The following is a 27634-nucleotide window of genomic DNA, read 5'->3' as shown; positions in this document are numbered from 1 at the left end:
CTGAAGTAATCCCTATTTGTTTGATTTTTGTAGTAATATACTGACTTTTTGCAAGAATTTAGCTGCCCTGCATGAAGTCTGTAACGACTGGCTATTTAGTAATGCCATTATGGCCGGGCGGCATGATCTAACTTGAAGAGAACAGAAAGCACAGAGTAGAAGATGTCCTCTCAAATTGTTAACAGCTGGGCAGATACACAAAAGGTGTGTGAGTGTCTCTTCCGCCTGTTTGCAAAGTCTGCACTGGGTGGTCAGCCATGTTTGTTTCCATGTTGGGATTTGATCTTTTGAGCAGAAGTCTCCCAGTCGAATCAAAAGTATAAAATGCTGAACAGATGGAGTTATGTTTTGGACAAGGTACGGCGGAGGTGTCTGGATCTCATATGAAGATAAAACCATCCAGCCGTGTTTTTTCTTTGTTAGAACAGCTTTGTCCATTCGCCATGCTTTTTGTTTTGCAGCATTCTTTGCTATTTTATTAAACGCAGAGAAGCTTTAGTTTGTATCCCCGGCTTCGTGCAGATTTAGTGCATGTTCAAGTGCTGTTGGCCAGTCATTCTTTCCTTTTGGCTGGTTCTTCAATTCCGTCCAGCAATGCCCAAGCAAGGACTCTTCTTGGGCTGCTCTTAATTTCCAGCACAATTTTGCCTTTCTATGGCTTGCCTTTGATATCCCAAATTCCAAGCGCACTTGTGCTTGAGATGTAAATTGTGGAATACGAAAGATTAGTTTAAAGAGGCCTGATTGTTGGAGATTCAGAGCCGTAAGTAAGAGTTGGAAGGAACTTGGCAGCAATAACTTTTAGTAAATATGAGTTTGATGGGCACTTTAATTTCTGTTTTAGAGTGTTTAGTGCAAAGCGTAATTTGTTTGCCTGTGCTCTTCTTTTAATTAGATGTTCTTTGAGTGTGAATCTTGAATCAACCACTACTCCCAGGTATTTGTAGGAGCCACTATACTCCATGCTGTTCCCTACTGCGTACCACTAATATTTTTTCCTATTGGGCCCGGTGTTTGCTGAAAAACAGATGACCTTGGTTTTGTTGTAATTCAGCGATAGTCCGAGCTCCTCTGTGTATTCCAACAGCTTTGTGATCAGGCGCTGTAAGACTATGGGAGTCTAGCTACATAGGAAAATATCATCTGCATACTGCAAACTTTTAACTTGGCGGTGAGCTACCTTTGGAGGGCCGCTTTGGACTTCTGTAAGCCTTTTATCTAGATCCGCAGTAAATATATTAAAAAGGCTGGGAGCGAGCACACATCCTTGTTTTAAACTGATGTGTGATGGTATCCTAACTGTGGTTCTTTCCGAGTTGCCTAATTTTATCTGGTCCCAAGTGGCTGAGTACAGGATAACTTTGGTCCATAGTAGCCATGGCAGAATGCCCCATTTTGCCATCTTTTGCCAGAGGAGTTCTCTGGGTACCATGTCGAACACTGCTTTCAGATCAACAAACATGTATACAGTTTGATGAACTTTCGCTGCGCTTTTTTAACAAGGAGATTCAGGGCTGGAAGGTTACACATTGTGCTTGTGCCAGGTCTAAAACCTGTTTGAGAAATTGGAAGAATCTTGCTGGAGGTGACCCAATCTTCGAGATCTATAAGGAGATTTGGCACATATATTTTGGCTTCTACTTCAATAAGCATGATTAATCTATAATTCGCCGGATCTGATCTCGTGCCAGCTTTAAGTATCGGGTGGAGAATGCTGCCTCTCCGTGTTGCATGTATAATATTTGATTGGAAAGAGTAATTGAACAATGATGTAACATTTTCCACCCAGAAAGATTTATCTTGTTTAAAGAGCTTGTTTGGCAGGCCGTTTGGTCCTGCTGCTCCCCTGGATCTGAGATTTTTTAGAACAGACTCAACTTGGTTGATTCGAATCTAACCACCCTCGGTCACGGTTTCTGCGAGGCCATTTTTCGATTGGTGCAGGGCGTGCTGATGTTTGTCCATGGCTACATATTTGATATCCTTGTACTCGATTTCAGCATGATCGTTTTTCAAATCGAGCTTGGCATACTGATGAGTTTCCATAATTACATGCTTGTTGTTTTGACATAAATGGGCTATCCAATCTGCCTCTAGGATATTTGCATTATGATGGCGGAAGGAGCCGTTTGCTATATTATTTATTTCTGCCCAGAACTTCTTGTTGTTATTTGATTTACTTGTCTGCAGCAGCTTTAGCCAGCTTTTTGTTTGACGTGGTTTGTTTGCGTTTCATACTTCCTGTTTGTATTACAGCCTTAACTGATGGATTTGCTGATTTGCACCTTCGCTCGTTATTAGGGCGTTTCCACATACTTTTCTTATTTCTTGATTTAGTTCCCTTTTTTTCCTGCTAATGAGCTGACAAACTCCGGTGTTGTTATCCTGGGTTTATTTTCATAGTGCTTATCATATGCTGAAAATTTGGAAATAAGCATCATTATCATATTTTCCTAATTGGTCCACGGCTGTTTCATGATTTGTGCTTGTGTGTTCGAAGTTAGGTTTCTTATGTAATTCATTAATACAGAGGCGTTTTTGCCGTTCGACGAAAGCCTTTTTAGATTGTACGGGCTAGGGACTTCCAGCAGGTCATTACTTTCCACCGCTCTCGCGGTGTGGATGCGAAAATCGATTGCCTGGGAGCTATGATCGCTCTCTGATCTATGGATAATTTGGTCACTGGCGATCATTTGTAATAGCTCTGTGTCCACTACTATGTAGTCTAAGACAGAGTTTATGTGCTTAGATATTCTAGTGGGTGCAACTGGTTGGTCTTGAGGAAAACGTCCATTTAAAGTTAGCATTCCTATTTCGGCTAATGATGAGGTGCAGAGTTTGCAATAATGATCTTTTTTGCGGTGATTTATAATTACTGGCTGGATGCTTTTCCTTTTAAATTATTTTGGTAGTTTGCTTTGGACTGTGTCCTCTAGTAATAAAAACATATTGAAGTCACCTGACAGCACGATGCCTGCTTGCGGTAAGGTAGATTGCAATGATTTTCGAAGGGCTATTAAGGTCTCAATTTTCTCCAGTTTTGCCTTTGATCCTGGATGGACATACACATTACATATTAAAAGTGAATTTTCCTCATGTTTGTGTAACAATTCATTAGAAGGTTATTGCGATACTGAGATTTTAATGCATTGGATCCAGGTCTGTCCTAGCTCAATCAAGTCAGATGCCTAAGTTATGGTGGTTCTGAGATAAATTGATAGCCCACCAGATGCTCTACCTGAAGCTTTTCCTTTGGTGGCGTATTGAGAGTATTCTTTAAAGCCATTGATCGGTGTCGGTGCCATGGACCAGGTTTTCTGGATAAGTAAGATATCAAATTTTTTAAGAAAAATTAAAAGGTCTGCCTCCTCTGTTTTGCTGCTGATGCCATTGATGTTCCAAGAGCACAATTTTGAGTTGCTTAATCATGCCTCACTTAGTAGTTGAATAAAGAACTTTTCTGCTTTGACAGGCTGCTCAATGTGCTACTTGGTGGATAATGCGTAGATTGGACCAGCTCTCCAGGGCAATGTCGATGGGTCCTACTGCCCCACAGAGTAATCCGCTGTCTATTACCATTCTGGGCTCTATTGTTGGACATAGCAGGCCAGGATACCGTTCTGTTTCAATTGTTTTGATTTCAATTCCCCAATTTACAAAAAGTTCTCTATGGCACTAGAATTCCATTGTGATTTTTGGGTCTCTCCAGGTTACAACCATCATTTCCCTCCCTTTTGCGTTTGGGAGGGGTTTGAATTTTACACTTTTTCAATGTGGTTTGTGTTTAGGTGTTTTAATGTTTGGATGGAACTTGTATGCTTTAATATTGAACTGCGGTTGAGAATATCATGACGTCCTCTTGAGGTGTATGAGGAATCAATTCTAGCGTTAATAAACCTTCTGGAAATATGTGTCCGTCGTTGCCTGATGGGGTGTCGGCACTGTGGTGTTGTAATCCTGCAGAAATTCCGCAGAATATATTTTCTCTTGTAGACAGTTTCCCTTCGGTTGGAATTTGAAGGTGAGTTGTTTTCCTCAAGTCTGTTTTTGTTTTCTGAGTCTCAGTTTGATCACTTATTATAAGAGACAAATTGGCTTAATTTGCCGAAGGTTGCGTCGTTTTGGGCGGTGGCTGCATTTCAACCAAACTTTCTCTGTTATGAACATTCGATTGTTTTGGGAAGTATTGGGATATGCTTGGTTGTTCCAATCAGGGAACGTGCAATGAGAGCCCATCTTCTTTTTGGTCTTAGGTAGAGAGGGATGATAACAAGAAATCGTTATGCCTGCTTGTCTTTGATGTTGTTGAAACTGGCGGGAGTATGAACTTTCCACAGTGATCGACTTGAGGTCTGGGTTCAGACGTGTTTCTGGGGGAGCACGCATTAGCCTTATTTCCCATGAACCCAATTCCAAGGTCTGCCTCATGCGAGTTCACGTGCTGACCACGTGTGGTGGGTGACTGTTGTGCCTGATTTTGATGAGTCTGTACTATGGCTTAGCGCCTCTTCTGTTCGTTTTGCCTTGATTTTCTCAGCCGCTTGCATTCTCTTTTTGTTAATAGGTCACTGGAGTTTTGTGGCTGCGGATTTAAAACTTCTGCATTGAGCGACAAAACGCCACGTTGTTGATTGCTTTGTGTAGGTGTATTGTTTGAAGTTTCTGGCTGATTGTCATGAGAGTCTGAGTCTCTCAGGCTACCGTCAATTTTGTCGGCACTTTCCAAAGTGCCCGAAGAAATAGTGAGATTCTGTTGACTTGAACTTGTTTTGGTGGAAGCGCTAACAGCGCTGGCTGATGTGATGATGTTCATTGATTTTTTACTTCTACCAGAATATCTGTTAAAATCGCTGGGATGGACTTCAGTTGGTTCATGGTGCTGGAACATTGACATTTGTGATACGTTGTATGGGGGTCTTTTTGCAACCGCTCAATTATGAAATTTAGTTCTTGAAGTTTTTTTTTCTATACCAGAAACATGAAAGCCAGGGCTTGCAAGAGGTCGACTTGCAACTCTAGTTTTTCTGAGTGCTGAAATAATGCTGAAGAAATAGTTTCCATGATATTGATGAAAGGGGACCATAATAGAGCTTCAAAGGGGGAAAAAAAGTCTGCCTGGTGGGCATCCATTCGCTGACTTGAAAGCGTGCCTTCTCCAGAGTTGTTCATGAGGTTCTCCGTGGTGTCCTCCACCGGGCCGGAGCTTGATTGAGTATTGAGACCAGACCCTGGCCGAGACTTCATTGGAGAAAGTAAAGTCTTGTAGTCATGAAGGGGCCCTGTAAATGTTTGTGTGTCTGCTTTAAGAGAAGGAATTTCTTCCTTCCGGGCTTCTTGTGTTAGCCAGAACAAACTTATTAAGAATTAAAGTGTTTCCAATACGGGCTTTGGCAAAACCTCTAATGGACCCCTTAAAGCATTTCCATCTTCAGTTGCTGCAAAGTAATTGTCCATGCTGTCCCTGTCCAGAGCTGGTGCTTGACTTTCGCATGATTTAGCCCCCAGGATAAGAGGGGAGGTGATGAAAGACTCACGATTTGCTGTATAAGTGTTGCTTCTGGAGCCGCTTTGGTTGCATTTGTTTGTGATGTTTGTGGTGATTCGTTTGCATTTATATTTATTTGTGCTATCATAGTTACTTGGTTGCCAGCTGTTTTCGAAATCTTTGGGGTACTAAAGCTATCCTCTGGCAGGATGTTGGTCTGTACAAGCGGCATGTTGGATATAGATGCGGCTGGAGATGACATTCTTGCTATAGGATCCTGAATTTGGAGCCCTGGAGAGATTAGGAAGTCTGTAATTTTTGACTTCCTGTCTACTAGTTTTTTTATTGACTTTGGTGACGATATTGGAGGTGGATCTGAGTTTATTTCCAATTGTGTCTCTTCTGTGGATAAAACCGGGACTCCCTTACTGGTCTTCTTTATATTCAGGCAAGCTTTTTTCTGCGACTTAACTTCTGATCTTGTTGAAAAACAGATGACCTTGGTTTTGTTGTAATTCAGCGATAGTCCGAGCTCCTCTGTGTATTCCAACAGCTTTGTGATCAGGCGCTGTAGCCTACGGGAGTCTAGCTACATAGGACAATATCATCTGCATACTGCAAACTTTTAACTTGGCGGTGAGCTACCTTTGGAGGGCCACTTTGGACTTCTGTAAGCCTTTTATCTAGATCCGCAGTAAATATATTAAAAAGGCTGGGAGCGAGTACACATCCTTGTTTTAAATTGATGTGTGTTGGTATCCTAACTGTGGTTCTTTCCCAGTTGCCTAATTTTATGTGGTCCCAAGTGGCTGAGTACAGGATAACTTTGGTCCATAGTAGCCATGGCAGAATGCCCCATTTTGCCATCTTTTGCCACAGGAGTTCTCTGGGTACCATGTCGAACGCTGCTTTCAGATCAACAAACATGTATACAGTTTGATGGACTTTCGCTGCGCTTTTTCAACAAGGAGATTCAGGGCTGGAAGGTTACACATTGTGCTTGTGCCAGGTCTAAAACCTGTTTGAGAAATTGGAAGAATCTTGCTGGAGGTGACCCAATCTTCGAGATCTATAAGGAGATTTGGCACATATATTTTGGCTTCTACTTCAATAAGCATGATTAATCTATAATTCGCCGTATCTGATCTCGTGCCAGCTTTAAATATCAGGTGGAGAACGCGGCCTCTCCGTGTTGCAGGTATAATATTTGATTGGAAAGCGTAATTGAACAATGATGTAACATATTCCACCCAGAAAGATTTATCTTGTTTAAAGAGCTTGTTTGGCAGGCCGTTTGGTCCTGCTGCTCCCCTGGATCTGAGATTTTTTAGGACAGACTCAACTTGGTTGATTTGAATCTAACCACCATCGGTCACGGTTTCTGTGTGGTCATTTTTCGATTGGTGCAGGGCGTGCTGATGTTTGTCCATGGCTACATATTTGATATCCTTGTACTCGATTTCAGCATGATCATTTCTCAAATCGAGCTTGGCATACTGATGAGTTTCCATAATTACATGCTTGTTGTTTTGACTTAAATGGGCTATCCAATCTGCCTCTAGGATATTTGCATTATGATGGCGGAAGAAGCCGTTTGCTATATTATTTATTTCTGCCCAGAACTTCTTGTTGTTATTTGATTTACTTGTCTGCAGCAGCTTTAGCCAGATTTTTGTTTGACGTGATTTCTTTGCGTTCCATACTTCCTGTTTGTATTCCTGCCTTAACTGTTGGATTTGCAGATTTGCAGATTTTCACCTTCGCTCGTTATTAGGGCGTTTCCACATACTTTTCTTATTTCCCGATTTAGTGCCCTTTTTTTCCTGCTAATAAGCTGACAGACTCTGGTGTTGTTATCCTGCGTTTATTTTCATAGTGCTTATCATATGCTGAAAATTTGAAAATAGGCATCATTGTCATGTTTTCCTAATTTGTCCATGGCTGTTTCATGATTTGTGCTTGTGTGTTCGACGTTAGGTTTTTTATGTAATTCATTAATACACAGGCGTTTTTGCCATTCCACAAAACCCTTTTTAGATTGTTCGGGCTAGGGACTTCCAGCAGGTCATTACTTTCCACCTCTCTCGCGGTGTGGATGCGAAAATCGATTGCCTGGGAGCTATGATCGCTCTCTGATCTATGGATTATTTGGTCACTGGAGATCATTTGTAATAGCTCTATGTCCACTATTATGTAGTCTAAGACAGAGTTTATGTGCTTAGATATTCTAGTGGGTGCAAATGGTTGGTCTTGAGGAAAACGTCCATTTAAAGTTAGCATTCCTATTTCGGCTAATGATGAGGTGCAGAGTTTGCAAAAATTATGATCTTTTTTGCGGTGATTTATAATTACTGGATAAATGCTTTTCCCTTTAAATTTGTTTTGTAGTTTGCTTTGGACTGGGTCCTCTAGTAATAAAAACATATTGAAGTCACCTGACAGCACGATGCCTGCTTGCGGTAAGGTAGATTGCAATGATTTTCGAAGGGCTATTAAGGTCTCAATTTTCTCCAGTGTTGCCTTTAATCCTGAATGGACGTACACATTACATATTAGAAGTGAATTTTCCTCATGTTTGTGTAACAATTCATTAGAAGGTTATTGCGATAGTGAGATTTTAATGCATTGGATCCAGGTTTATCCTAGCTCAATCAAGTAATATGCCTAAGTTATGGCGGTGCTGAGATAAATTGATTGCCCACCAGTTGCTCTACCTGAAGCTTTTCCTTTGGTGGCGTATTGAGAGTATTCTTTAAAGCCATTGATCGGTGTCGGTGCCGTGGACCAGGTTTTCTGGAAAAGTAAGATATCGAATTTTTTAAGAAAAATTAAAAGGTCTGCCTCCTCTGTTTTGCTGCTGATGCCATTGATGTTCCAAGAGCACAATTGTAAGTTGTTTAATCATGCCTCACTTATTTTGGTCTCAGTGCATCGGGTAGTTGAATAAAGAACTTTTCTGCTTTGACAGGCTGCTCCAGGTGCTACCTGTTGGATAATGCGTAGATTGGACCAGCTCTCCAGGGCAATGTCGATGGGTCCTACTGCCCCACAGAGTAATCCGCTGTCTATTACCATTCTGGGTTCTATTGTTGGACATAGCAGGCCAGGATACCGTTCTGTTTCAATTGTTTTTATTTCAATTCCCCAATTTACAAAAAGTTCTCTATGGCACCAGAATTCCATTGTGATTTTTGGGTCTCTCCAGGTTACAACCATCATTTCTCTCCCTTTTGTGTTTGGGAGTGGTTTGAATTTTACACTTTTTCAATGTGGTTTGTGTTTAGGTGTTTTAATGTTTTGATGGAACTTGTATGCTTTAATATTGAACTGCGTTGAGAATATCATGACGTCCTCTTGAGGTGTATGAGGAATCAATTCTAGCGTTAATAAACCTTCTGGAAATATGTGTCCGTCGTTGCCTGATGGGATGTCGGCACTGTGGTCATGTAATCCTGCAGAAATTCCGCGGAATATATTTTCTCTCGTAGACAGTTTCCCTTCAGTTGGAATTTGAAGGTGAGTTGTTTTCCTCAAGTCTGTTTTTGTTTTCTGAGTCTCAGTTTATTCACCTATTATAAGAGACGAATTGGCATAATTTGCCGAAGGTTGCGTCGTTTTGGGCGGTGGCTGCATTTCAACCAAACTTTTTCTGTTATGAACATTCGATTGTTGTGGGAAGTATTGGGATATGCTTGGTTGTTCCAATCGGGGAACGTGCAATGAGAGCCCATCTTCTTTTTGGTCTTGGGTATAGAGGGATGATAAAAAAAAATCTTTATGACTGCTTGTCTTTGATGTTGTTGAAACTGGCGGGAGTATGAACTTTCCACAGTGATCGACTTGAGGTCTGGGTTCAGACGTGTTTCTGGGGGAGCACCCATTAGCCTTATTTCCCATGAACCCAATTCCAAGGTCAGCCTCATGCGAGTTCGCGTGCTGACCACGTGTGGTGGTTGACTGTTGTGCCTGATTTTGACGAGTCTGTACTATGGCTTGGCACCTCTTCTGTTTGTTTTGCCTTGATTTTCTCAGCCGCTTGCATTCCCTTTTTGTTAATAGGTCACTGGAGCTTTGTGGCTGCGGATTTAAAACTTCTGCATTGAGCGACAAAACGCCACGTTGTTGATTGCTTTGCGTAGGTGTATTGTTTGAAGTTTCTGGCTGATTGTCATTAGAGTCTGAGTTTCTCAGGCTACCATCAATTTTGTTGCCACTTTCCAAAGTGCCCTAAGAAGTAGTGAGATTCTGTTGATTTGAACCTGTTTTGGTGGAAGCGCTAACAGCGCTGGCTGATGTGATGATTTTCTTTGTTTTTTTTACTTCTACCAGAATATCTGTTAAAATCGCTGGGATGGACTTCAGTTGGTTCATGGTGCTGGAATATTGACATTCGTGATACGTTGTATGGGGGTCTTTTTGCAACCGCTCAATTATGAAATTTAGTTCTTGAAGTTGTTTTTCTATACCAGAAACATGAAAGCCAGGGCTTGCAAGAGGTCGACTTGCAACTCTAGTTTTTCTGAGTGCTGAAATAATGCTGAAGAAATAGTTTCCATGATATTGATGAAAGGGGACCATAATAGAGCTTCAAAGGGGGAAAAATGGTCTGCCTGGTGGGCATCCATTCGCTGACTTGAAAGGGTGCCTTCTCCAGAGTTGTTCATGAGGTTCTCCGTGGTGTCCTCCACCGGGCCGGAGCTTGATTGAGTATTGAGACCAGACCCTGGTCGAGACTTTATTGGAGAAAATAAAGTCTTGTAGTCATGAAGGGGCCCTGTAAATGTTTGTGTTTCTGCTTTAAGAGAAGGAATTTCTTCCTTCCGGGCTTCTTGTGTTAGCCAGAACGAACTTATTAAGAATTAAAGTGTTTCCAATACGGGCTTTGGCAAAACCTCTAATGGACCCCTTAAAGCATTTCCATCTTCAGTTGCTGCAAAGTAATTGTCCATGCTGTCCCTGTACAGAGCTGGTGCTTGACTTTTGCATGATTTAGCCCCCAGGATAAGAGGGGAGGTGATGAAAGACTCCCGATTTGCTGTATAAGTGTTGCTTCTGGAGCCGCTTTGGTTGCATTTGTTTGTGATGTTTGTGGTGATTCGTTTGCATTTATATTTATTTGTGCTATCATAGTTACTTGGTTGCCAGCTGTTTTCGAAATCTTTGGGGTACTAAAGCTATCCTCTGGCAGGATGTTGGTCTGTACAAGCGGCATGTTGGATATGGATGCGGCTGGAGATGACATTCTTGTTATAGGATCCTGAATTTGGAGCCCTGGAGAGATTAGGAAGTCTGTAATTTTTGACTTCCTGTCTACTAGTTTTTTTATTGACATTGGTGACGATATTGGAGGTGGTTCTGAGTTTATTTCCAATTGTGTCTCTTCTGTGGATAAAACCGGGACTCCCTTACTGGTCTTCTTTATATTCAGGCAAGCTTTTTTCTGCGACTTCTGATCTTGTTCTCCCAGATCTCATTACGGCCTTCTATCTACATGGTGCCCTGGGGGCTCACACTTCCCTCGCTGTTGAGCAACTTAATTCCTTGCGCTTTCCTTGGCTTGCACTGTACATGGGGTTACCTGTCTTTCTGACTGTTCACCTAAAAAGGTGCCTGTAATTTGGAGTGGTTGATTGATCTATGCCCTTACACCTCCGTGACTCTCTTCCCCACTTACTTTGGCTCTGCCTTTTGCCTTTTGCATCCCAAACTGTAGATGGCTGTTCGGCTCTGGATGCGATGGCAGGAGGGAAACTTCTTGGGCTGACGCGAAATAAAACTGGCTGGTATAGTAGCAGATATGGCGACTAAAGCTCTTGTAATGCTTCCCTGCAAGCTCCACCTGAAATCACTGATCACAAGGTGCATGTTGGCTCGCACCGCTTAGGTTTTTCTTTTACTCTTCTGCAGGTAAGAGATGAGAGGGCCCCACCCGATTAGATTTTTTTTTTGGTAAAAAGGTGCAGAATTTCTTTTGAATTTGTAGTATCTCTGCACTGGTGCTCCCTATCTCACTGTTTCCTCATGGTCGTGATTATCCCACCCAATAACTAAGGCTTGAAAGTTGAGGCTTGGGCTGGGGGAGGGGAGTAGAGCCAAGTTCAGCACATGTGTGCATGAAATTAATTATAGCTAAAAGCGTGTCTGTGGCTCAAACTCCGACTCAGTGACTGAGCTGTGAAAGCTGGTGAGGGTTTCTTCCGCCTCAAGACATTGTCCTGACTTCCCGGCATTGTCCTTTGTGGGGGGGCTTTGAAGGGTTTTCAAGGGGGTTTCCTCGGCCGAATGTGTTTCCCGATTACCCAACAGGTTACAGCGGGTTACAGTGGGTTACAGCGGCACCTCTGCACCACTGCATAGTATCGCTATTGGCACCCCTCAGTCCCCCCTCCAACAAAATACATTACCCAATAATAACACACACTCAGACTGTTTGATTGGGTACAAAATGCTGCAGGTTTATTACATACAACCGTTATGTAATAGGTGGGTTATCTTACGGGCGATTCAAGGTCAGGCAACCAACTGGGCCCCCTGCCCGCCTGATGAGACGGGCAGCACTGGGGCAAACCCCGCCTTTGCTGCCGTCCAAGTGATTCTCTTCCAGGATCACGTGACTGTTGGTAACTTCTACTCACGCCCCTTCCCGCGGCGGAGCGTAGCATAGCAAACCCCCGGTTGTTCAGGCCCACAACCGCCCGAAGGACTAGCGGGGTGCCGACACTTCTTCCGGGACCCTCCCATGAGGCTCCTCGGATTTGGCTCTGGTATCCCCTATGGTGCCGCGCAGAGGTACCCTTGGTACCGGCCTGCTTCCAGATCGCCCTGTAACTCCGCCACAGCTCTGGAGGCGGCCACCGTCGCCGCCAGAGCCCCCCTACCAAAGCAGCTATAGTCTTACCTGCCACCTCTCCTGTCTGGAGCTTCCTGCAATCCAGATGAAAGAGAGCCATCCCTGCTGGTTATAGATGGCCCCATCTATATCCCAAGCCCTTGATGCTATCCTGAGTCAGATAGTGTCTGCTGAAACCAGAGGCCCGTCAGGCCAGGGGAGTTGTGCCAAGAGCAATTCACCCCCATGCGTGAAGGTTCCACTGCTTCACTTGCCTCAGCCCCGAGCCAGCTCTGGGTGGCGTGACCGCCGAACCCCAGGCTCGCAAGGCCCCTTTTATGTGCTGATCTCACCTAGCTGTCATTCTCCTAGCACTGAGTGCACCTGAAAACCTGCGTGCCCATCTAGGGGACAGCAGCCCGCTAGCTAGGTGACGACTCCCCCACCCGCCTGGCTGCTCTGGCTATTCTGGCGAGGGGGATTCTATTTAACCTATGAACAGTCCCTTTGTTTGCTAAATACTGACGCGCAGGAGAGTTCATAACTGAAGTGTGTGGCCATGGGCAAGGGACTCTCATGCCCTTGCCATGTGTCCCTTATTCCTTAAGGGAATTATGCCCGTTCAGCTCCTTCTGTGGAGAAACCCCCCAGGCATACTGGCTTAGAGAATCTGTCTGATTTAAGCAGTGCCCATTGCCTGCGGCATGGTCCAAGCATTCGGAGTGGCTAAGTCCTACTTTACCCATCCTAGAATGCTCCCAGATAAGAGGGTGTCCATGGATGGAGGGGGGTTCCGTTGAAGTTTAGTTTGGGCGTGCCAAATGTTCTATTGACATAGTGTCCCATTGTGTTGACACGCTGCTACCCCCTTATTGGGACGGCAGCACACTATGTTGGCTGACCGCAACCCCACCAAGCGAGGTACAAGTGTCAGTATCCCAGGTTCCCAGTTTCTCGCTGGCTCCAGTACACTAACAGCGGTTCTGCTGGGAGGTACCAGCAACCGCAGTGGTCATCCGAACCTTAAGAAGCGCCCAATTCTCACCTGGGCGCACCTCTAAATGATAGTGATTTCACACAGCTTTAAGGCCAGCGACACCCTCTTAAACCTATTTACTGGTTTTGCTACTCTGCACCCTTATGGTTGGAGCTCTGTGTTTAAGCAGCGCGCATGCCCTCCTGGCACGGTGTTGCTGAAGAGCCGGGGTCTGTTAACTTAAATGTCTGAGGTGAGGAGTTGAGGAACACAAGACAGGTAATATGCAACTGGAGGATGTATGTACTTCTGCCAATGACCTGACAGCAGCCCAGCTGTGCCCCACAACCTTGCAGAATTCACACCCTTGGGCTGTTAGCCGGTGGCATGGCAGGCTGTAGTTTAGCGCCTCGCGACATTGCCTCCGGGTATATACAACCAACACCGTGCCTCACTACACGCCAGTACCCTTAGCTTAACAATGCTTGTTAATTGTGTAAGATAGATGAAACAAAATTCTAGTTTCCCTGCATAGCCTATTGGGGATGCTTCAATTCTGACTTGGTGGGACTGTCACCTTAACGTGTTGGACATTCCTTAACTGTCTCCCTTCGATGAATAGTGAGCTGAACTGCAAATTAACCCACACACTAATCAACTTTCGCAACAGCCAGACAGGTTACCTACACGTGATCAAAGTGCGGGAAGCGGGAGCCCTTTGGAAACAGAATGGTGGCGCACAATCCACGCCTTGGAGAAAAAGTGTTTCACCTCATTGTACTGCGAGATCGGTGCATGTAAAGACAACCTAACTATCCTTTGCCAACACTGAGCCAGACCGTAACTTTTGTCTAAATTGGGACGAGGGCAGACCCTGGGAATATCACTGATCAAGTCTATGATGTCATATATGACCTCTCCCCCTGTGCTTTGTGTGATATCGCCCTCCTAGGTGTGGGCAGTGCCCCGGGAAGTATACATGGGTTCTGGGCCGGTGATGCACCCTTGTTCGTGGAGAAAGCTGAAACCATGCTTGCCGGATCCCGGCCACAACCGACAACCATTTTTACCCTTTGTCAACACTAGCACATACATCAATAAGACATTGATATGGGCCACCTGCCTAACTCCTGGTGGCCGCAGGCCTTGTTGGCAAAGCAACAAAATCTTCGCTCAATGCCCTAATACGAAACAGTCTTCTCACGGCGCACGCCACCCAGGCGCCAGACAGGACACAAAGGTTTACACCGAGCATCCCGAGTCCAAAGGAAAGGCACCACAAACCCAACCCCCTGCGCAAGGTCACTCACCAAGGCACCGCAGAAGGATCAACCCCTGGACAGCGCCTTCAATGAGTTAGCAAGCTCAAGCGCAAGTGGGACCATTACACTAAGCGACACCACCCATCAACGGGAATCAACCGTACCCCCTGCAAACCGGTGGTGTGTGTGAAACCCAGCCACGGCCAAACGAAAACATGGAAGCAGTTTAATTGGGGCATTGTAGAGAGGTAACCGATACTAGACAACCTGACTCTTCTATCTGAAAATCGATCATCATTAACAGAATGCCAGGTGACTTAAAAAGGCATAACACTGTAATGGCTCCCCACGCTGCAAAGGCTCTTGCTGCACAGGGGAACCTCAAATAAGGTGCTTCCTTTCCCTGCCTACGCTTAATCTGTGTTCCTGTGACCTTGGCTGGTAAAGAGCTATCCCTGCCTAACAGAAAATTAAACTCTGGAACTGCAGCCATGAAAGCTAAACAACTGAAGACCAGTGACCGAGGTAAATCCTTCGGAGTTTATGCTCACAAAGCTGAAGTCATGAGACAATCGACACGTTTATGATACCAGAGTATGTCCAAAAGATCCCTTAATATCCTACTTGAATGCTTAAAACCTATGATGCATAACGCTGCTTAGACCACCTTTGGAATAGCCCACATTTGTGAATGGACCCTAGGTTGTATGTTAGCCACCCGCCGGTCTGCCAACTCCATGTGCTTGCAAAGAACACAGCCCCTTATCAAATTGGTGCCGACCAAGATTTAGTTTCTATTTTACTCCTCTAAACCTGTGGGTATTCTCAATATACTGTGCTTTCAATCCCCTTTCCAGGTTGGCACACTCTCAGCCCTTGTACTGTTATCCCAGGGTACAACTCGTGCCTTGAGCTCTATCCTCACCTCAGGGAGCCCATCCTCGCCCAGACTGACTGCATGTCCTGCCCTACCCAGGCAGTGCTGGTCAAGACACTGAGGGATCATCGTTAATTATACTTTACAGCCAGACGCAGGGATATGATATGGCTTTGCGCTCCTAATGTGCATGAATCCAGCTGAAATTTGCATGGGAAATCGGTAGCTGGTGCCACCAATCCTATTGTGTGCATGCATGTACTTAAACATGTCGCATCCGCTGACGCCCCCACACATGCTGTGTGCCTACCTGTAATTAACATGTTGCATCCGCTGACACCCCCAAACATTGTAAATACATGTAATTAATCATGCTGCATCAGCTGACGCCTCACACAGTTGTGTGAATACATGTAATTACACATGTTGTATCGACCGTCTCATTTAATATTAGTCCCCCGTTGGGGAGGGTGGGTGAGGCCTGGGCGCCCCTGTGCATTCGGAAGGTCCAGCTCCCCCAAGAGGATGCCTGGGATGCCAGGGGTCTATCTAAATCGTGTGTCCTCAGACTAACCAGGTGCAATATGTTGAAGCCCTGATGAGGCCAAGGGAAAACCGCATCTGGCCCTCTATGGCCCCCCCCCACACCCAGGCAAACTCCGGCTCAACCTATAGTGCCTAGCCTTACCACCAAAACCGGCTGCACTCCTTGCACCACCCTTGCTGGTGCCAGGCTGCTATACCTTTATTTCTGGATAAAACAAAGTGTTCTTAGGTTATCCCTTTGACCTTATTGTAATCCAAAAATTAAAGTATGTAAACATTCCCTTATACAATTCCAAGCCTGATATTAAGAGCATGGCCCAAGGTGAGCATATTAATTAATTGTAGTAGAAAACCCATTAAAGGGTAAACTTCCAAAACCTTAACGAGGAAGGAGAAACAACAAAACAGTGGGGCAGTGCCCCCGATGGCGTAAACGCCTCATTGCCCTCAGGAATATTCATGGCCAAACAATCGGTGTTAGTACATAAGCCCCCGGGTGTTGTCCTGATCGTTCCAAGGCTATGACATTCACTTAGACATTTTTTTTTTTTTATCATCCTGCCTTTTCTATGAACAGACACCAGCCATGCAGCTACAAAACGAAGTCTACCATTAACCGGGGACAATGAACTGCATAGACAACCCTACACGAGTTCCCCAAATTGACCTTGCATCACGATTATGGAATGCCGCAAAACTAGTTTTAAGTGGGCGTCAGACCCTCTTCCTAAATGTCTCCATTGCTCCACTGCATCACTGCCAATAACGATGCCCACCAGGGCATCCTCGTACCGTTCCGCGCATAAGTTATCTCTGCTGTGGGTATGATCCACTCCCCACTGATGCCAGGTGTGCTCCAACCCACGCTGCACATGCAACGCTGGTGGGGGGGGTGGCGAGCTGCCCCATGCGGATCTGCTTCAGGACCTACACGTCCTGGCGGCTTGTGGTCGGGGCTGCCGGGCATCAATCCTGGATTAATTGCAGCAGCCCGTCAAGGCTGGGGCAGAGCACAGCCAGCCTGGGGCACACAAGAGGAGCTTGGTCCCTTCCTCGACCCCCTCAGACCTAACCTATAATAGGGTGCAGAGCCATGCACCCGTCCGGTGGTGACCTGCCATTGGATGCAGGGTGTACGGAAGCCATCGTTGGCTCCCCGCCCCAAAAGAGGATTAGCCCATAGCACACCCCGCCCGCCATTGCCCAGGAGCGAGACGTGTGCACACATTTTAAAACAGCCACGACTGTGAAGCAACGCATGAGGGGCATGAACCTACAGGGCAGCAGGGCACCGCCAGGTCAACGATATACCGCCCTATCGGGCCAATGTTCAGCTCCGTCAACCTTGCAAGTCAAGGCACAAGGCTGGGGGGACAGGACCAGGCTGATGTGACCCCAATCAAACCGCGCCGCGTAGTCCGGGCCAACAATGCCTGACATGAACCAACCAAAGTACTGTGCCTCTCTGTCCAGTGGAGGCTGCAAGCCGCAATGCCGTGGCCGTCGGGTGCATCTACAGATGTACATGGTGATATGTCCCCCGGATATTTTACTGGCCTCTAACACGTAACAGATGAAGAACCGAGGCCCTAATGCACAATTTCTATTATATAACGAACAGGCATAGCAAGTGAGCAGTGGCTTTTGGCCGGGTAATCCCCCGAGGAGAGGGCAGGCTACTTTACATGACACCAAAACCGAACCACTTAAGACTGCTCAGCTCACTTTAAACATTTAAAACCAATTCTGCCTGCCTATGCTCATCGCGCCGCCAACCAGGATGTTAGGCCCGACCCGCTTCCTCACTCGGAGGTCAGCAGTTGTAAGATAGGCCAATGCCTTGCCCACCACTTGGTGCCCTTGGGCAGACATCTGAGCATTTGCACCACCCCCAAGAGTTGGGCCACCACCTCCCGGATTAGGACCCACCACTTATTCTGTCTCCAACGCGGCCGCAGGCTGCACCCCGAACGAAAACCACCCATTAGGTGCACTGCAGGTCCGCCACTTGTTTAAGGCGAGCACCCTATCCCATCCGGATATAGCCAGTAAGCCCTGGACCCTTGTAGGACGCCTGGTGCACCCCAGCACTACGGGAAAGCAGAGGCATGCATGCGGCCCCCTCGGCACTAGCCAGGAGGCCCAGAGACTTTAATCGGGCACCCGGTGAGCCACCGCCATCACTTCAGCACGCCCACACCATGACCCATAGCGGCTGCCGGTGCCCCCCCACACTCGCTGAGGATACAACAAGTAATCCGAGATGGCCGCCCCTTTTGAACCCACAAGGCGCTGCATATTAGCGCCCAACCAAAAGCGGACCATAGTTAGAGCTACTGCTGGCAGTCGATATGTGCCGGGAGGTGGGGTGGCTCAAAAGGGCAAACCCTCTGTGCCCGACCGGCAAGCGAACCCTGGGCGCGCGGGGACAAGGGCTCCCATGGAACCCGCTGCCCCGCGGGAGGTAAATCTCACTACCTTAACAGGTGCCCTAGAAATAGCAGCAGTAATCATACGGCGTTTGCTGTCTTGGGGTGAAGAACTAAAGTGACCCCCTTCCCCCAGTAGTCCCTCACCACATCGCGGATAAGGCCTAACGGCCACAACTGCCAGCTTCAGAGCTGGGGAAACAGGCTCGAGCCTCGGCGCAGGCTAATGAGGAATCGGATGCCCAGGAAAACTGAGGTGACAAATCGGCGGTGAGGGGGGGAGCCCCGTGAGGCCCTCTGCACACCCCCCCTGCCGCAAGGCGTCTAGGCCTTGCCCTGTCCCATGTGGCCGCCTCGCCTGGCCTGGATTTGAAACGCCAGACCCTGTGAAGGGAGGGACCGGGCACAGCGAAGGTAGCTCCCCGCCTACCTCATTACCCACACCCCCGGGCCTGCAAGGGAACCCCGCTGGGCAACTAGGGTCAGGACCGGGCCACGGCGTTCCAAGGCGCCGGGCCAGAAAGCCACCGGCCCGTGTCCCCGGGAGCTGAGCTAACCCCCCCACGGCCGACGCAGAGGAGGAGATGATGGGGTGGGAGGAACTACATAGAGATGAGGGGCACTAGTGGAGGGTGGCAGTGAGGGAATCTGATGAGGGCGTCATGGGGTGGGGGGACTACAGAGAGATGAGGGGCACTGGTGGAAGGTGGCAGTGAGGGAATCTGAGGAGGAGGTCATGGGGTGGGGGGAGAAATGGCGAGATGAGGGGCACTGGTGGAGGATTTTAGTTAGGGAGTCTGATGAGGAGGCCATGAAGGGGAGGGGTTACGGAGAGATGAAGGGCCATGTTGGAGGGTGGCAGTTAAGTTATCTACAGAGAAAGAGGTCATTTGTGGGGTGCCAAAAAAGACTTTCACACCAGCACAAAAGCCGGCCCTGTCATGGCTTTCTGTTTTCGTTTATTTAATTAACAGTCAGGTGATTAGGACAACTGTGGAGCATACTTTAGAGTTAATGCTAATTACATTTACTGCTATATTCAATGTTTCAAGTTTGAAGGTGATTTTACTATTGGTTTTTTACCCGGAATAATTAAAGTGTAGTTGGGTGGTGGCTGATATGGCGCTGGGGCCCAAGGTCAGCTGTGAGATAAGATGCAATGGAGAGGGGTGGTAGAAAAGTGGATAGTCAAGCCTGTAAGGGAGTACGCTGCAGAGTCAGGGGTCAGGTGGAGGTAGTAATGAAGAGGGTTTCTCCCTGAAGGCTCGCACAGAGGGATCCCGAGTAGTGTCACTTGCCTGATACTCCCACCTTAGAAACCTCCTCTTCTTATCAAAGGGACATTACATGGAAAAAAAGCACTTTTTGGGAGTGATAACATTTAGAAAGAGACTTGGAAAAGAGTGCGTTTCAGTGGGCCTTGTAAGACTAAGGAGAGATAAAGGAGGGCCCTGAAGCAGGCCTGGCTAGATATATAAGCGATAAATCGGGCCCGCAGTGGCCCACCCGAATGCACCCTTGGCCCACCGAAATAAAAATTCCTGGAGCCGGGCCTGGTGACCAGTAGGAACTGGTTGATGGTCCAGGAGGAGAGGAACTGGTAGGTTTTGGTCATCACCCAGGAACACACAGACTGCAAGGTGGCCAGACAGCGGCTGAGCCCAGCGAGCTGGACAGACGGCAGCACTGGGTCTAGCACAGAGCACTGCATCTTCCTCGAGTGTAGACATTCAAAGAGAAAGCCAAGAGCTGGGAAATAGTCCAGCTGCAGTCCAGCTGTTCTGTTTCGCACCTGCTCGTCGACTCTGCTTGAGTTAGGAACACATTTATCATTTAATCCAGACCCAAGTGCTCTACAGAACCCGCGTTCCCAAACAATCAAAGCGATTCTTGTAGGCAATAGGCATTCTTCAGGAATGGAGGCATCTTTCATCGTGTCTTCCACAATTCGAGCCACAGCCATACTTGCTCCTTCCTGGAGCAGACTCAGGCTGTCCTTGTATGGGGCAGTTCCAAGATGAACAATCAACAATCGAAGAAACATGACATGAACTTCTTCCACAGCAGCATGCGGTATCATGTGTGCAGCACCCTTACAGCATCCGTGCGTGAGGCTCTTATTTGGCGTGTCAAGTCCAGACTCCCATGAATGTACAGTTTTTCTTCTGCATGTATTACATCTAGATCACCATCTGTGGCTAAATCTCCATTTCCATCTCGAGACCACTGCTACACAGGGAAGTCTTTAGCTGACTGAGGTCGCTCTTGTGAGAAAGTGCCATCTTTCTTGCATGGTATGCCCCCACTTTTTGCTGAATTGCTGAATGTACTTTGACTGAGTGTGCCCTGGACTCCTGCCATTCAGGTGCCCAGGACCTATGTTCCTTCCCTAAAACCTCAAACCCAAATTGGCAAACCCTCGCCACCTGTCAGCTCCTGGTAAATGGTACTCTAGGTACCCAGGGCCTTGTGACCAGGGAAGGCCTCTAAGGGCTGCAGCACTTATTGTGCCACCCTTAGAGGCCCTGTACCCTAACACAAACACACTGCCCTTGCAGGCTGAGTGCCTGGGTACAAGATAAAAGAAAGAGTCGACATGGCACACATCCCTGTGTGCCATGCCCACAACTTACACTGCCCTGGCATACATCAGCCACCCCTCTAGCTGGGTGCCCTATGCCAGTGGTGTGGGCACAGGAGCATGAGCCCTATGCCCCTACAGTACCCAGGTCCATTCCTGGGTACTGTAAGTGCAGTGCTGCCATTTGTTATGTTATGTTATGTTATGTTAGGGGCATTTGTATTGCGCACAGCTGACCCAGCTAAGGGGCGTCCTGGCGCATAACAAGGTAAACATAGCCGCGCCTAACAACAACAGAGAGAGAAAACAGGGAACACTAAGGGGAAAAATTAGAATAATGCGGTTTTTAAAGCTTTACGAAATGCCAAAAGGTCATCTATCAGGCGAATCTCCAACGGGAGAGAATTCCACAGCACTGCTGCTTTCACCCGAAAGGACCGACCTCCCATACAACTAAGCTTAAACCTCGGGACCACCACAAGTGCTTGGCCCACTGATCTCAGAGAGCGAGTTGGTACATAAAAAGACAAAAGATTTTGAAGAATCCGGGGGGCTAAGCCCTTCAGGATCTTAAATGCCAGGCATAAAACTTTAAAATTAATTCTAGTTTTCACCGGCAGCCAATGCAAGGAACGAAGAGTCCTGGAAACAGAGCAAGACCTGGGCAAGCAAACTATGGCTCTAGCTGCTGCGTTTTGGACGCGTTGGAGGCGGCTGATTTCCGCCTGATTTGCCCCTATCAGGAGGGAGCTGGCCTAGTCCAAGCGTGAGACTACAGTCGCCTGAACCACCAGCTGCCTCGTTGGAGGGTCGAAAAACTTCAAGACGGATCTCAGACCGCGAAGAACCCCATAACAGCAGGCCGCAGTTTTCTTAGAATGCCCCACGAAATTGAGAGCGGGCTCCAGCCATACTCCCAAGTTTCTCAACTCCATGACCGGAGTTGGAGCCGGCCCAAGCTCCGGTGGCCACCATCTATCTCCCCACAGTTCCCGCCCCTTCCCGACGACCATAACCTCAGTCTTTTTAGCGTTGAGCTGGAGACAATTAACATTCATCCAACTCGCCACCGCCCTCAGTCCACTCTGGAACCTGAGGGCATCATGCTCGGCATCCCCGCTGATAGTGACCGCTAGCTGAGTGTCGTCGGCATAAGAGACCATCGTCATGCCCCACTGCTTGACGACATTAGCCAGCGGTCTCACATAAAGATTGAAGAGCGTGGGACTCAGCGAGGAACCTTGCGGCACCCCCAGGCCCAGAGGATGGAATTTGGACTGGTGAGGCGGTATAGCAACGCAAAAGGAACGGTCATCAAGAAAGGAACGGAACCACTATAAGGCGGACCCACCAATGCCTATCTCCTCCAGGCGACGTAGAAGGATGTGGTGAGAGACGGTGTCGAAGGCGGCGCTCAGATCTAATAATATTAGCGCCGCCGTCTGTCCCTCGTCCAACACCCTACGCAGATGTTCCACCATGGCGAGAAGGGCTGTCTCCGTACTATGCCCAGCACGAAACCCATGCTGGGTATCATCCAGGATACTAGCTCGAATGAGGTGGTCAGAAAGAGTATATGGTGCTGAGAGCTCATCAAACACGAACTCCACAGCACCATAATGGCAACACTGATGACTGAGAAGTTTGGTATCAAACTTCTCAGCACATTAAACCCGCACTGATGCCAGTGTTGGATTTAATGTACAAAGCACTACAGAGGGCATCTTTGAGATGCCCCCTGAAACCTAACCTACACTCCACGTCTGGTCTGAGAGGCTGCCTAGGCTGCCACACAGCAGACATGTTGCTGGACCCCTGGGTGGAGAGCCCCCGCTCTCCTGGGCCTGCAACAATGCACATCCTGGGCGAGGTGCTAGGTCTCCTCCCCCAGGATGGGCAGTGGGAAGCTTCAAAGGCATGACACCTTTGTGAGCTTCTCCAGGTCACTTGCTGTACTCAGCAACTGTCCCCACCGGTTCTGACCCCCACTCTGGTGGAAAGACTGGCCAGAAACCCCAAGTAAGGACAGGGGATGTGCCAGCCTCTACCAACCCCACCCCTTAGGTGGGGGAGGCGAGGTGAAGCACATCTCCGGGCTCTCGCCATCTTGAAGATGGGAAGCCCTGCCCCATCAGGACTAGGCTACTTCCCCCCTCCCACAGGAGAGTGGCAGGATAGGGGGTGTACACACCCCAGGGCAGGGACCCATTGGTCCCTGCCCTTTACTTACCTGTAACGCCCCTAAATCTAGTATTTAGGGGCACCCTGAACCTTCCCTCCTTAGATTCCAGATTCTGAAAAAGCAAAGAAGAGCAAGAAGAAAGAAGACCTGCCGTGCAGCTGCTAAGAAGAGGAAGACACCAACTGCTTTAGCCCCAGCCCTACCGGCCTGTCGACCCTTGAACCTGCTCCTGCTAAATCCCAGCTCCTCTTGTGGCCAGCAACCTCACCAACCCCAGAGGACCTGGCTACCTTGTGACTCTGAGCATCTGGGACTCCCATGAGCAGTGGCTCTTCTCAAAGCAAGTTCTAACCCCTGGCATCAGCCCGGAACCACGTACCCTGCACACTCTGCACCCGCCAAGCCTGGCCGGTGCCAGAGTGAACAAAGACCCCGAGGACGTCCCCCCGGCGACTGTGACCCCGAATCCGGCACCCAAGGACTCACCTCGACGCTCCTGGCGACGCCTGCAGCCTCAGAATCGGGTAACCCCCAACCGCAATCAACGGAGGGTAAGATTTCCCAACATCAAAAGGCACCCCTGACCCGGCGCCCTGCGGCCCCCTGTGCCCAACTCCTGGGTACCTACCTATCCTCCAACTACCCAACTTACTTCTCGAAGTGGTGGTGGCACCTGGATAATCTTCGTCAGCCTTTGTTCATCCTGGAGCTTTCCCATTGAAATCCATTGAGCGCCCGAAGGCTCAAAAGCACCAAGCACCCAGCCGCCGGAGTGGCCCTGGCAGTGTAACTTCTACTCCTACCTACTTCCCCATTTGCCCTGAGCAAGTGACCAGGAGCCCAGCTCCAACAGCCGCGTGGCCTGCTAGTCAGCAGCCACCAACCAAGGCCCCCCTGCCTCATATAGGATAACATTGGGCCTAACTCACTCTGCACCCGGCTGCCCCTGTGACGCTGAGGGTGTAACAACTGTACTTACCTGACCCTGGGAGACCCCTGAGTCTGTGCCCAGAACCTTAACCCTGCCAGTCGAGTACCTACCCAAAAGCCGATAACCCAATTTTCTTCCATAGGGTAACATTGACTAGTTTCTTCTGAAATTTCTTACAAGTGTGGAGTTTCTAAAACTTAAAATATTCACCTAAAATCAACCGAGTAACGAAAATGGAAATACTCACCTGCTATTAGGAGAGATCCCAGTGCTGGACCTTGGTGCCCATCACTGACCCTGAAAAGTACTCACAACCGTACTTTCCATTAACCCAATTTTCTCCCATAGGAAATCATTGTCTGCTTTTCTATGAAATTTCTTCTGTGTCAACTTTTAAAATAGCAAAATATTGTTTAAACATCACAGCAGTAACTTAACTGAATTTAGTCACTTGTTTCCAAGAACTGTCCTAGGACAGAATCTAGGATCCAGTCCTGGAGTTAGGAAAGTAATCCTGAAAGTAATCTATTGCAAATAACTTAAAATTCCCTTTGAGCTCAATGTATTATTGTGTTTGAAATTGTGTTGCCTATTGCAACAACCTGTGACTATTACCTACAAAAGTCCATTGCATATTACAAAAGTATTTAACTAAAGCATCTCATTCTGAGAAAGTATATTTTAATATCTATTGTTGGTTCTAAAATAAAATAACCATATATTTTTTATATAAACCATTGGCCTAGAGTTCAATTCTTGAGTGTGTGAAACCATTTGCTGATTGAGTGTGTACAACAAATGCTTTACACTGTCCTCTGATACTGCCTTACTGCTCGACCAAGCTACCACTTTAGAGAGTAAGGTTATATCTAACTTTAACCTCTGCCAAACCTCTGGGGACTGTGGACTCTGTACACCCTGTACCTATTTGGGAACAGTATATACAGAGCCACTTTCTCACAGCTCTAGCTTTGGCTTGTTAAGAAAGTGACGTCATAATGCATCTGTTGTGGATACCAGCAAATCCAAGATGTTTTCCATCAACTGGTCATCCTCTGCACAGATGGCTTCCAGTAGTCGGGAGGCGCTCAGCTTACTACACATGGTTGGCAAAGTTTGATTTGTGGACTAGACAAAGATAGCCTTATTTGTTTTGTACCAGTGACCGAAGACGACATTTTTTCAAACAAAGGCATCCTAGCATTCTTCCAGTCAATGAAACAGAAAGAACTTCTGCTCACACTACCTACGAGCTCTTCCTGTTGCAAAACAGACTGGTAGAACCGTTCCGCAGTCTGCTGCCCTCTTTCCTTAGAGATAATGCCCAAGACTCTTGCAATGGGGTATGCACCAGGTCTTCTCTGAGCATGCCATTGTTCCAGAGTGTTGTTTGGTCCTGGTGCAGCCTCTGATGCCACATCAGCACTCAATTGGCAGTCTCACAACAAACAAAGAGATGAACTCTCTGAAACAACTTGGTTGTAAATCTCCACTCCTCGGAAGACGTCTGAACATTCAGCAGAGTAAAAGCTGGTGACACTGGCATGACCCAGGGATTTCAGGGTGGAGGTTATGCAAAGTTCCATGAGCTGAATGGCCTGGCATGCTAGCCGTGACAGCGTCGTTCTCATCTGACTGAAAGTGTTCTGCTTGTAGGGTGACCAACTGGCCTGGATGCAAATTCAGGACGGTGAGTGTAAAAATTCAGGTCAAAGGGTCAAAATTCAGGACAAAAATTCAGCACAGAAGGTCAAAATTCAGGACAAACATACATCCAATAAAATTACCTATTCATTACATGTTTACCTTATTTCTAGCAGCAAGTGAACCCCTAGCCCTCCCGAACACTCTGTCATGTTAAATCCTATCAAGTTTAGGCTAATAATTAGCAGTCGGGTGTACCTTCAAATGCACTATTCATCAAAAATGTATTGGAGGAGAACGCCCGTCCCTCCTGCATGATATGGAATTGTCTGCCATTCCTTTGTATTCACCAATGATATAGGCCAAACGTGTTTTAATGAGCGATTTGCCACTCATGTCCCAAAATCATCAGTAGAAAAACCCTCATATTCATGTAATCGTCCCTTTAATAATTATATACAATTTTCCTCATTTCTGCTGTCCCAGTTTGCCGTAAAATGCTCTGCCTACCACATTATCTGAAATGTGGCACCGTACTACCTACAAAACATATAGTTAAGTGAGATTGAGATTTTTTAAAAAAATGTCTGTATGGTGATGTGTGTCATTCTGACCCTGCTGTGAGGGGAGAGATTTGGTTGCACGGACTCGGGTGGGGCTGCTGCAGGCCCTTAAGATCACCACAGGACCGCGAGCTGCCCCTGCAGTGAGAGTTAAAGAACTCTCAGACTGTTTGCAGGGCGACAGCTCGTACTAATGGCCGAAATTACAGACAAAAGGCGTCTGTGAAGAATTTCTCAGGGACATGGGGCTCAAATAACATGTAGTCCGTGAAATTTACGGACAGTTGTCCACCCTATCCGCTTGTGGAGTAATAGTGGCCGCAGACAGTGGTCTCTTCGGATTCTTCTCTGCAAGGCACTCCAGTGGCTGGTTTGTATCATAAGTTCTTCACACAGTAGCTTCAGCTTTCCTGTCTGTATCAGACTGGCTGGGGCTAGTGCTACAAGTACGTTTGAGAGTCGCTGTGTAAAATCCCAGGCACCCTTCAGGCGTAGGGTGTACTCTTTAACCAGATTCAGGTAGTGCTGCTGCAGGATCAGGGCGTTGAGCCAGCTGCCATTTTGGGCCACACTAGCATAAACTGGATGGAAGTAGAACTCGCCAACACTGGGGTTCGGTGGGTGACTGTTTGAACAACCCCTTTGCAGTATTAGCCCCAGAGTCAAGCTGGATCACCAAGCAGTAGCGAAACCCTGAGAGTCCCCGCTCCACCTGAGGAATGAGAACTCCAGAAGATGGGAGGCAATGGTTGGCCAACACAACGTCGTCCTCTTTGTCACAGACATGAAAGGACCCACCCTCGCAGACATGAGAGGGGTTGCTTTTCACAACCTGGATCAGATGATTACGAAGTTGGACCTCTGATCATTGCAGTGACTTGAAGCTAGCATGTGAGGTTGAACATGGGTTCGTTGCCTCCTCCTTTTCACTTCAATGGCCCACATCACAAAACACCAATTTGCTCTGCGCAACCAGTGCACCAAGAGGTGGCAGGATCCCTCCTGGTGCATGTGGCATCCATGACATATTGAACTGAGGTCTACTGTGTTTGAAGGTCATCTGCAGATACCTGTCAATGTTCACTGTCCGTATCTCCGCTCCCACCATAGGCAGGCCAGGCTCCTCCACATGGCAACCGCAACCCCCATCTGAGAATGTCTCCATCCAAAGCGCAGCAGGAGCAGTCACACTGCCAAATCTCAATCACTCAGGAAACCAAAAAGACATCTATGTCATTCTGCAGGAGTCACAGGATTTTTGTGCGAATATCAAACACCAGTCATTTGGCAGTACCTAGGGTGGGAGTCTCGGGCTGCCGGTGACCTCCA

General features: G+C 47.4%; 1 pseudogene; it reads right to left on the bottom strand.

Annotated features, from left to right (window-relative positions):
- Positions 1-2333: 2333 nt before the first annotated feature.
- LOC146822807 (uncharacterized) lies at positions 2334-27332 on the bottom strand (annotated as a pseudogene).
- Between the last annotated feature and the right edge of the window lie 302 nt (positions 27333-27634).

This window comes from Triturus cristatus, chromosome 5_2, assembly GCF_964204655.1.
Source record: "Triturus cristatus chromosome 5_2, aTriCri1.1, whole genome shotgun sequence".
Lineage (NCBI taxonomy): Eukaryota > Metazoa > Chordata > Amphibia > Caudata > Salamandridae > Triturus > Triturus cristatus.
Note: the sequence above shows the minus strand (reverse complement) of the source record. Positions and strands in the feature narration are given on the sequence as shown.